At 38.3% G+C, this 12,040-nt stretch overlaps 1 protein-coding gene across 1 annotated transcript in view; it reads left to right on the top strand.

The window, feature by feature from the left end:
* Window positions 1-12,040, top strand: part of OTOGL (otogelin like) — a 204,151-nt gene that overhangs the window by 7,932 nt on the left and 184,179 nt on the right. The window lies entirely within an intron of this gene.

Here is a 12,040-nt window from a genome sequence, read left to right as displayed (position 1 = left end):
TTTCAGAGCTAAGCACAAGTCAGGGAAGAGGTGAACTTGACAGGCTCAGATCAAGGACGTTAGAACTAGTTATGCTGAAAAGATACCCATATTCTGTACTCTTTGCCTGAGCTCCTTGACCATAAAAATTTGTAGAAAAGTTTTTCTCTCAGAAAAGTTTTTCTCTCAGCTACCATCAGGCTAGGAAGCAACATTGAGACAGACTGATGCCAACCAATTTTGCAAAGACAGTTAACTACGTTATCTGCTGACTGGGCCAACTGGCAGGACTGGGTGGGGGTCTTCTTGTGGCTTAGGAAGGTGAAGAAGACATTGGATCTCATGTGCCAAAAATGCTTATTTATAAACAAACTCTAAATTCAATTGCATTTACAGAATATAGTGAACGGTAGCTCAATCAGTAATTCTGTGCCACAGTCTTTTAGAGTGATACGATATATTGTTTAATTGACATCATTTCAAAAACTCAGATATCATTTGCTTTGTTTGGGTGGAGTTATTTTTACCAATAACAAAATTGGGGAGAAATGACTCTTATTGGATATGAGCTGACATTTTGTACTAGTAAGAACATATTTTGGTAGGAAAAAGATGAAGGCTAAAAATAGTATCCTGGAGAAGTCATTTTTATCAGGCAGAGTCTGACTGAGAGAGGTCCTAAAACTCTTGTCTTAAGAAGTGTTTAATCTTAGATCTGTTTTTTTGATCATTTTAAGAAAAGGAACAAGATTGCCTTTTGATATTGATACTGGATATTAAACAAAGTTTCTAGTTTCAAAATAAATAGAATTTATTTACTGAGAAGAGGCCTGCTTATAAAGGAAGCTGGCTAATTTTGGCCCATTTCCCTGGAATCACAATTTCCTATCTGATGGGAATGTGAGGAGCATGATTGTTTATGCTCCAGAAAAGACAGTGGGAAGAAGAGAGGAGACAGCATCAAGGGGTTGACCTTTTGACCCAGGTGACAGCCACAGAATCCAAGATTTTCGAATTAGGATCCTAAGGCATCAGGGGCTCATCTTTCTAAGGCAAATGAAATGTGATTCTGAATTCTCTGAAGAATGCAGGACTCTCTCCCGACTATGTCTTGAATCTGTTCTTCCCTCTCCATCATTTCTTCATAGGATAAATACAACAGCTTCTTACCTGGTCTCTTGGTCACCAGATTCACCTGGCTTCAGCTCCTCCTGCTGCCAGCATTTTAATTGGAGTGATAGAGGTTGTCTATTTTGCTCACTAAACAGTACCTGGCAAAAGCAGATAAATGAAAATGTCAAAAAAAATGAATGAATGTAATGTTTTCCAAAAATAACAAATTCAAATAATGCCTCCCCTTTGCTTATAAGTCATTATTGTCTTGCTACTGATTACAGGAAAATGTCAAAATCCCTAAGCTTGACCCTTCCCATCAATGTTAGTAGCCCCTTCCCTGTGCTTCCAAGGCACTGTGGCACTGTATTGTGCTGATTTGTTGACATATCACTCTCACACCTAAGCAGTGAGTTCCGTAAAGGTGGAGATTATGTCTTATTTATCTTTATATATTCAAGCCCTTAATATATATATGTTTTTGGTACATGGTAGGGATTCATTATATTTTTCCATTTTAAGATGCTAGTTAGTAAACAAGGTCTTGTTCGCTCCATTCACATGATGTATTTCAATTCAAGGAACACCTTTCGAAAGCCTACTTTATGTCTAGAACTCCCTGACTAAATGGTTTTGTAGATAATACATCTTTTCACCAGTTCTCTTTAGAGAGTAAGGTTGATTTTTCTTTGCTTGTTTTCCTTTTAACACAGTTTTAGTCTTCTCTTACAAGCAATACTACAACTCTTCTGATATCATTAAATGAGGCTCTTCAGACTTTTTACTACCCCCCCACCCCTGCTTCCACTCAAGCAACAAAAAGCTTAAATATGCTGGTTTTTTTGAGTTTTTGTCTTTGGCTTGATTATGTCACCACCATATTAGGCCAATCATAGGATGGGATAGCTATGGTGATAGATTTCTAGTTATCTCCTTATTAACACCTTTTTTTCAGGTAATGCAAAAAAGATGTGTGCTAAGTTACATTAAAGCAACAGCAAAGATTTATTGACACATTATAATATGTATTATTTCTTTAGTGTTTCTAAATATACCAGGCACTATGGTGAATCCTTGACGGATTATTATTTTTTTTAGAGATTTTATTTATTTATTTGACACACACAGAGAGAAGGAGAGAGCAAGCCCAAGCAGGGGGAGTGGCAGGCAGGGGAGAAGCGGGCTCCCTGCTGAGCAAGGAGCCCGATGTGGGGCTTGATCCCAGGACCTTGGGATCATGACCTGAGCCGAAGGCAGCCGCTTAACCAACTGAGCCACCCAGGGCTTCATTGCCAGATTATTTTATTTGATCTTCACAACAACCTTGTGAGTAGGCACATTTTACAAATGAAAGCATAAAGGATTCAAAAAAAAAATTACTTCTCTAATATCACCCAGTTAGTAACTAAGGACTCTGGGGTCCTCAGGCAGTGGCAGAACAAAGGATCACTTAGGATTGAGGAAAGAGGATGGCCTTTGTCTCCCTACAATTTTCGTTATCTACCCCTGGAGTGGATGCTGTGGTACATTCTCCAGATCCTGCCTTTAGCACCAGGACCCTCATTCCCCCATGGGCCAGACGTGTTGGCTGCTGGGGACTCACAGTTGATCCCTCTCTTTTTTTTTGGCTGCCAAGGTTCCATCTCAGTCCTGGGGCCAGTGTGTTTCCTATGGGTCTGAGCGGTATGAGAAGGCTGAGAGAGGGTGTGCAGGGGTAGGGGCACGAAGACCCAGCTTCTTGCTTCTGCTCAGCAGGTCTGAGAGGCCATTCCAACTTCAGAGAACTTGTGGGATGGGCTGAAGCCTCTGCTGCAAGTATATCACAGTTCACCTTCTCCCTCTGTCCGGTCCTGCTTCCCTTACTCCGTTACAGGTGTTGTTCTTGAGAATATCCCACCCGTATGCAAATATTTGGTTCAGGAATCAAATCATGACACCTTTTAAAGCCACCTCAACACCTGAAGCCTTTAGGATGAGGCTCCTAGGCCTACCTTAAAGTCAGACTGTTGTCCCGTAAGCTCTTCCATCGGATATTCTAGAAGAGAAACTCCTGACTCACATAGTTCAGGTGTGGACATTAATTATCTACAACAAGCCCCTCATCCTTAGAAACCATCCTATAGAGGTCACTCATGCCTCCCTAGAGGGGAGAATCTGTGCAACACAAAGTAAATTCAACCACTTCAGGTAAAAAAAATCATAGTAGCAGCTTGAATGATCTTTTTTGGTTTTCTAAATTGACCAAGTAAATAGAATAACTGACACTAAAACTGTCTACTTTGTATCATGTAGATGGTCTAATATTACAATACAACATTTAGGCTAAGAGAGCTTAACTGCCATTATGAGGATGATGGGATAATATATATCCATAGTGGGAAGTTCTCTGTTGGTTTGTTGGGCCAGCGACCTATCTTTTTATCCCTCAGTAATCTTAAACAGGAGCAATTTGTTTTGAGTTCCAGTAATTGGAGGTGTGCCTGAGTTGCGGGGGGGATAAGAAATGCACAGAGAGTATATAGGATGACACACACTTTCAATTTGTACTAGTGTCAGAACATGATTTTGGAAACAAGAGATACATGCAAAATCATCATTCAACTAATATGAAGAATTCAAGTCCAAATCCATCTGAGGTTCATACAATCTTCTTTGAATCTTTTTAGGTTGATTAAAACCAATAATTGTCAAAAACATTCCTTTCCTTTGAGTCGTGTAGATAACTAAAAATAAAAAAGGTATTTGAGATCACATTTAAGCTTGATATACAGATATACTTCTGCCTTATGAACTTAGTTCAAAGATGCATTCCAATGTATAAACAAAAGAAGTGCAACTAATGAATCATTGAACATTACATCAAAAACTAATGATGTATTATATGTTCGCTAATTGAATTTAAATTAAAAAAAAACCCCAAACACTGAAAGATTTAAAAAAAGAATCTCACTGTCTCCCAATACCAAAATAATGTTAAGTGCCTGTGTCCCCTTATATGACCATCATGACATACCTTGATAATCAATGGGAGGCAAAAATGATTGTCCTTAGTTCATTTCGCAGGGCTATAGCAAAGCAAAAATGAGGCTAGCAGGCAAGGAGGAAGTTAGAAGTAGGGTATACTACAAGGTCCACTGCGTGGGTAATTACTAGCATTGTATGTAATGGAAGAGAGGAAAATTCTCCTAGCTCGTCAAGATGTGGCAGTGGAGAAAAAATCCAGATGTAGATTCGGAAGATAATTTTTTTTGCATAGTCTTCACTGACTATGTTTATAGAAGTAAATGTCAAGGTAAGCTTGGCAAAGAGCAAAAGAGATGAGTCACATTTCTCCAGCCTCATTCCGGAGATGCTATCTTTTTTACCTTTCTGAGTATGCACAAGTCTGGCAGTGGGTTTCTGCTCCTTTATGGGAAACAGTATGCAAACACTCAAATAAGAGCAGGACAGTCATTTTTCATATATGCTTTGTTTTCATTTCTATGACTTGGAAGGACCAAGTTTCCAAACGCAGAAATCCATGTAGCTGCTCTGCAACTTGAGTCCTCGCTTGCCCTCTGGACTTTATAAAGCAATTAGTTTTAAACACACTGTTGGGAGAGTGTGTAAGCTTTGAATTAAAAACCCTTTTCTCTGTGTCTTGCTTTCACATCCAACAAAACCAAGTTCATTTAGAGAGTAGAAAGGTGTGAATAAGACTTGTCAGTACCCGTGTCTTTTTGTGCCTTAATTATATTTTTTCTGTTTCTGAAACAGTGTCTGTGTAATCAACTCTTATGTCATAACCTGCTAAGCCAACAGGTGTTAACAACAAGAGACTGTGCCAGTCCCTTTCAGAATACAATGACTTTTAAGGTTAAAAATCTGGACTTGTAATACTAGCAGAAAAGACCATCACACAGTTTCCTTATAGCTTTGTAACGAGCGTGGTATCACCTTTCCTCAACTTCTACATCTTGAATCATTGCCTCGTTTTTTTCTTTCAGCTTTCTTTTCACTTCCAAACTTCCCTAAAATAGTTTATATTTGACACCTCTATTTCCCACCTATTCATTCTTTATTTTCTTGTGATCTGAATTCAGTCTCATCACTTTCCTGAAGTTTTTTTTCATAGTCACCAGTGACCTTTTAGGAAACATATCTAAATACTTTTTTAAAACTGACTCATTTTTTTGGACTTTCCTATAACGTTTGCCTTGTTGATTGCCCTCACTGCCTTGAAATCCTTCCTCTCATCTTTTAACATCTGTGAAAGTATATAAAACAGTTTCTCAAAACTGGCAGATACTCTCTATTTCTCTATTTTGTTCATGGATTCAAACCAGAAAGTTATATTGGATTCATCTCCATCCCTTTTCTACTCAGTCTTGTCTATTTCTCCTTTGTAATATTCTATCTCCTTTTTTCTTTCCAAGTCGCACTGTTACCACCCTTGTCCAAGTCCTATGTCATGCTTCTTCTCAACTGGTCTCTTTGTGTTCAGTTTTTTCCTCATTCCGACTGTTACTAAGCTACTGCCAGATTTTTTCATCCAAACAATTTTTTTTAAACAAGTCACTCCATCATGCTCTCTGCTTGGAAGTGGCTGGATTTAAGCCAGGTGGGAATGTATCTGTTCTGAGGATATATTTCCCTTAAAACTAGACCAATACATCCAGTGAAGAGGTAGAGAAAACACATCAGTGGTCGTCTTGGATGTAGATGCTGAAGTAGAGCAATTTAGTTTGAAGCTTAGGCTGGATCGCATGAGCTAGAGGTCAGGGCTGTGCAATCAAAGGCAATTTGAAGGGTAGGTAGTTGAAATGAAGCCAATGCAGAAATGGGTTGAAGAATATGAGGGACTCTAAACAAGAGAAAGACAGTCTGAGGACAGATGAAGGTAGACATTCTGACAGGTGATTGAAGGAAATAGCCAATCAGTAGACTAGGGTAAGCAAATTTTGGTTGTTATACTACTAGAGATATGGAGGTGGTGGAGGTTGGGGGAGTGGGGAGGTAGCCAAGCTGAGTTCTATGGTTTCTGCTGTGATTTTTGCCTAAGGAGTAAAGTTGTCCTGAATGGGCTTAGGAATTGTCTAAAGAGAGAGGCTAAGGATTTCCTAGGCTGATTTGCTGAAGAGTGGTTTTTCTATGACTCCTTTGTATCAAACTCTTGTATTAACCAAATGAATCTAGTAATTGTTCCCAAGCCCATTCCAGCATCTCTGGCATATTCCCTATCAAACCGAGATATTTCTTCTCTGTTTTCATGAATTTTACCTTTCTTTGAAAACTCATGCACGTTTGATCCACTATCAGTTAGTTCTTGGTTCAGAGCAATGATAAGAAACACTGGCTAACTTAAACCCTACTTCGCCCTCTGCCACAAAAAGTCTGAGGAGTCAGAATTTACTAGAAGGACTCACAGAATTCATAGGAGGCTAGAAGATAAGTTTGGGGTAGCTGGAACCAAGAAAACTCTAGAAGGTAAAGAAGCATGAGACATATATAGCAAGCATCTCACAGAAAGAAGAGTCCATTAAGGACTCAGTTACTGCCATTGCAGCTGCCATGACCTTGACCGCCAAGTATCTCTTATCACTCACATTCCCCTCAGAATTCCAAGGCCTGGCATAGAGCATCCAGTTGGCCCAGACTAAGTCATATGTCCATTTGTTCGGTCCAGTTTGTGGAAGGGATCTCCATAGTGTGCAGAGAACAGTAACTCCAACCAAGAGTATGTACACCATGGGCTTTCTCAAAAGGGAGAGTTCATTTTGTTAGGAAAAAGAGAGTCAGATGCCAGAGAGCCTCCAAATGACAAATTCCACTCCACCTCCTCCATGAATCATTCCTTTGTACCCCAGCTCAAAGTAACTGCTGTTGCTCCTTAAAACTTTTTTTCCTCAGCCATTACTTGGGGTGTAGTTCCCAATAGTTAATACTGTTTCTTTATGTCCTTTTTCCTTAAGAAGATGGAAAGACCTTGAGGGTTGAGAAAGAATTTTGCACACACCATGTACTAAATAATTTTTTTTAAGGATGACATTGACCAACTATTTCATTTCCAGTGAATGGTGTCCTATGAGAATCAGTTTCATGTTTTATTTCATTTAATATGGGATGGACCAGGAGAGGGTAACTGGCATTTTCTGCACACATACTATGTGTTAGGTACCATGCAGAATAGTTTCTCTTGTAATAATAATGATAACAATAACAAGTGGCATTTATTTAGCTTTATTATGTGCCATGCATGAAATGAAGTGATTTACATAATTTCATTTCATCCTTGTAACAACCACGTGAGATAAGTCTCATTATTTTGGTCATTTTACAGATGATGGTATTGTTGGCTAGAGATGTTTAGTCAGTTTCCCAAAGTTTCACAGCAGATCTCTGTAAGCTGGAACTCGAAACTATTTCAGTTTGATTCCTCAGACTTTTTAATATTTTGCATTGCTGAAATAGCAGAAATAAAGTTTGAACAAACATATAATTTCAATAAAGATTTCATCTCCTTCACCATTAACTTTACTCTGGTTTCTCAGTCTCACCTGGGAACTTGTTTGAAATGCCAATTCTTAGGCCTCACCACACACCTGTTGAGTCAGAAACTCTGGAGGTAGGGCCCCAAAATCTCTTTGCAAAAGAGATTCTGATGCTTCTAATGTACGTTAAGGTTTGAGAACTGCTCACCTGAGGGTTCTAGAGGGGAGGGGGGTGGGGGGATGGGTTAGCCTGGTGATGGGTCTTAAAGAGGGCACGTTCTGCGTGGAGCACTGGGTGTTATGCACAAACAATGAATCATGGAACACTACATCAAAAACTAATGATGTAATGTATGGTGATTAACATAACAATAAAAAATTATTAAAAAAAGAGAACTGCTCACCTATATTCTTTCTCACTGTCTGTGTCTTTATGTGGATCTACACTTATACAAGTCATGCTGACCCCCTATAATCTACTTATTGTAATCTATTATATGTCATCATTTAAATGTTACTTATATTATCTTTTAAATTTTCCAATTTCCAGTTTTAGTTGATTTATCTGGTGCATTCTTGTAGGCTGCTTTTGTTGAAAATTTAAAAATACAAAACTATATAGAGAGCATGCCTACGTGAATGCCAGTTACCATATTCTGGAATAGGCCTCAGTGTCCTGCGCATTTTTATCTACCAGGAGGAAAACAGAATGAGAAACAAAACTTAATCCATGCAGGCAAGATTCATCTCTGCTACTTGATACCCTTCGTCAGAGGAGCCAAAGTTTTAGCCAGTAATTTTACATTGCCTTCTCTTCCAACTTTTGTTGGAGTATCAATAAGGATGTCAAAAATCAGTTATGACTCTACATCTCTCCAACTTGCATTGGATTCATTGAAAATCTGCCCAGATGCTCCAGATTTACTATATACCAATTAAAGGTGATCCTCTCTTCTGTAAGACATAAAATTGTCTGCTGATCATTTCAGCCGCAACACTCTTCAGGACCAGGTATGTATTCCAAGTGAATGAAGGTTTCCTGCCCCGCTCCTCTCACCTGCATATCAAGCAAATTGAATATTATGGAGATGGTTTTGAAGATAATATTAAGATTTGTGAATGTTTTCTCCCACTTTCAACAGGGAAATGAGTCAGAAAGGAGGAGATGAATGGTTAATTTCCCCTCTCTTTATGCATCTCTCCTGTTGCATTTATATCAAAAATGGATTTCACTTGACTCTTAAAGTCAGTTCATTTATTTTGATCTTTGAGTTTAAAATACAAGTAAAGTAACTAAAGCCATCTAAATTACCAAGATTAGGTTTTAGTTACTTCTTTTTCTTGTATCTAAGGAAACAATCCTAATGCTTATTACTAAGATCTTGTTTCTGTATTTAAAATTTGATAAGAAAATTTTCCTTTCTTTATTTCTTCCTTCTTCTCTCCTCACCTCTCTCCCTTTCCCCCTCCCTGCCCCTGGCTCCACTTTGATTACAAAGAAGAGAAAAGAAAAGAAAAGAGAAGAGAAAAAAGAACGAAAGAAAGAAAGAGGAGAGAAGGGGAGGGGAGGGAAGGAAAGGAAAGGAAGAAAGAAAGGCCAACAAACATTGGTTGAACACTTACTCTGTCTCAGAAACTGTACTAACTTCTTCAGATTTTTTTTTTTCAATCTATTCTCTTCTTGGTAATCCTTCCTACATTTAACCATCTCTTTCCACTGAGACTTTCATCCTTTCCCTCTTCACAATTTCTCACTGAGTTCCATTGATTCGACTTCATAAACATCTTTTAAATCTATCCTTACCACTTTATCATCCCTGACTTACCCATCTTTCAGCTTAAGTATCTAAACCACCTCTGAACTGGTATCCCTGACCTCATTTTCTTCAGCCTCTAGTGCACGTATATTTTTAACACTGTTAAAACAATCTTTCCACCGTGCAAATCTAGTCAATGATTCATTCAACAAATATTCATTGAGTGTCTATTATTTTTTAGACATTTTGTGCTGTGAATACTTGTATGAATATTACAAGGTTTAAAACTTCAAGATGTTCCCTATTTAGCAGAGGAGCCAGGTGTATAATTGGACAATAATTCTAGAATGTGATTTGTAAGAGGATAAAAATATACACACAGTATCAAGGAAGAATTAAGGAAAAGTATAGGATTCTGGAGCAGAAGTTGGAGGAGGGACTCAGGAAGGACTTGCTGGGCAATATATCTCCTGAAATGAACCTTGAAATATGAATAGAAGGTAATTTAGGGAGAAAGATGAAAGTATGGCTGGGCATCGGTGCTAAAGGAAAAGGATATTATGAGCCCAGAGGTCATTTTAAGCAACAGCAACAACCACCACCAAAAGAAATAGATTGACGTTTCCTGAACTAAAGAAATTCTGTTTATTATTGTTTTAAGTGTCTAAGTTTTGGAATAATTTAATATGCAGTAATAGGTAACTAACGCAGCAACCGAAGGGCCATTTATAAAAATAGGACAAAGAGAATCTGAACTGGCTTGGTAACTATAGAGATGGAGAGGATGATACAGACTTAAAAAACTCATGGGAATTAAAACCTTTAAGATATGATGATTTTGATTGGATGGTAGTGAGGGTGAGTGGGGAGAGATAATCAAGTTCCGAGTTGGGCATAGCATAGACATTACTCCCCCCTCCTTAAAACCCAGTAACGGCTCTTCATTATCCTCCAGGATAATGATCAAATATCATCATAAACTGCTCTGACCCCTATAAGCTGGCTCTTTGCTACTTTGCTTACTGACTTTATTACCAGTTATCCTCCACCCCCACCCTCCTCCACCATGTTATTGATTTTGGAACATAATCTCTCTTGCTTTTTAAAAAAATGTTGCTTGTGCTGATTCCTCTTCTAGGAATGTCCTCACTGTCATTGCTCTCCAGCCTCAATTACTCCTCACATACGCCTCAATCACACAAAGCCCTCTTTCAAGAATTCCACGTTCCTCCCACCGACCCACCCCAACTCAAAGTTAACTATTCTCTCTTCTGTGTTACAGCAGCATTTTCTACTTATCTGTATTGTTATATTACATCATAATTATTTATTTACATGTCTGCCTTTTCTTCTGGACTATGGACTCCTCAAAAAAAGGCTTGTTATCTTCCTTATTTTGGTATAAGTGCCTGTGCTAGCATCTGGTATATAGGAAGTGTTTAATTATTGAATATATGAATGAAGAAAGAGTGTCCTCTAAATCAGTGAAGTATCATCATATCTTTCCTGAATTGTTAAATTCCTCATTTTGAGATTCATATTGGAGATGCTTACACATGGGATTTACTTGAAATTAATCTAGCTTCAAAGACCCTGTGACCACCTGTCATTGATCTCTCCACAGCCTAATCATTCCAATCAACTTTTCAGTGGGTTTATTATTTTTTCTTAATTTTCACCCCCAGGGTAAACTATTTTGCATTTCTCTCATTTCTTCTATTTCCACTAGTCTCATTTCTTCTATTTCCACTAGTCCAAGGAAGATAAGAGACACATGGTGCCGATGTGGACCCAACTCACAACCTGGACCTAAGCCTGATCGAGCCCAGATTAGATCAGCTAAACCCTAGACCAAGTAGAGATGTCTGATGAAGAAAAGATACTGTTTTTTAGAGCCACTGAACTTCAGCATTGCTTGTTAAATGGCATCGCTGAAGCAATAGCTGACTAATACAATCAGGATTTCATTGTTTTCTTTCCTTTCCATTCTCAACGCTACCATCCTCTTTCTTTCACTATTCACTGCACTGGTGCCATAGACCACCCAGAGGAGTCGTCCAGCCTTTAGTTTCTTTTCTTCTCAACTCATTTTATGTACCACATCAGGTTACTCTTCCTGTTCTAAAACATTCAATGATTTCATATTATTCTCCAAGTACAGTTCAGATAAGTAGTTTATCTCCATTTATTGAAATTCTATCTATCCTTTGATATCCATCTCAAATGCTACCTTCTTTAGAGACCTGCTATCTTCCTCTCAACAGATGAGCTCTCATTTTCCTATGGACTTTAATATCTCCCAGTACCCACCCCCGACCCGGGCTTTGGCCCCTGGTAACCACCATTCTACTTTCCGTTTCTAGGAGTTTGGTTTGCTTATAGGCAAATACACAATATCTGTGTTTCTCTGTCTGGCTTATCTCACTAGGTGTAATGCCCGAAGGTCCATCCATATTGTCGAAATGTGGGATTTCCTTCTTTCTCATGGCTGAACAACATTTCATTGTATATATAAACCACATCTCCTTTATCCATTCCTCTGTCAACATCTCCGACTTCTAAATATTCAAGTTCTACAGGGTTTAGTCACTGAAAATATTCTCTTTATTTTTTGTTTATTCTGCTTAAAAATTGTGGTCTTCTTGAATCTATGGATTGATACATTTCATTAGTTTTAGAAAATTATAAGTTATTGTCTCTTCAAATAATGTTCTGTCCCCT

Source organism: Callorhinus ursinus, unplaced genomic scaffold (assembly GCF_003265705.2).
Source record: "Callorhinus ursinus isolate GAN/ISIS: 27379988/994484 unplaced genomic scaffold, GSC_fseal_2.0 scaffold14, whole genome shotgun sequence".
NCBI lineage: Eukaryota > Metazoa > Chordata > Mammalia > Carnivora > Otariidae > Callorhinus > Callorhinus ursinus.
The sequence above is the reverse complement of the archived record's forward strand: the minus strand, read 5'-3'. Positions and strand labels throughout refer to the sequence as shown.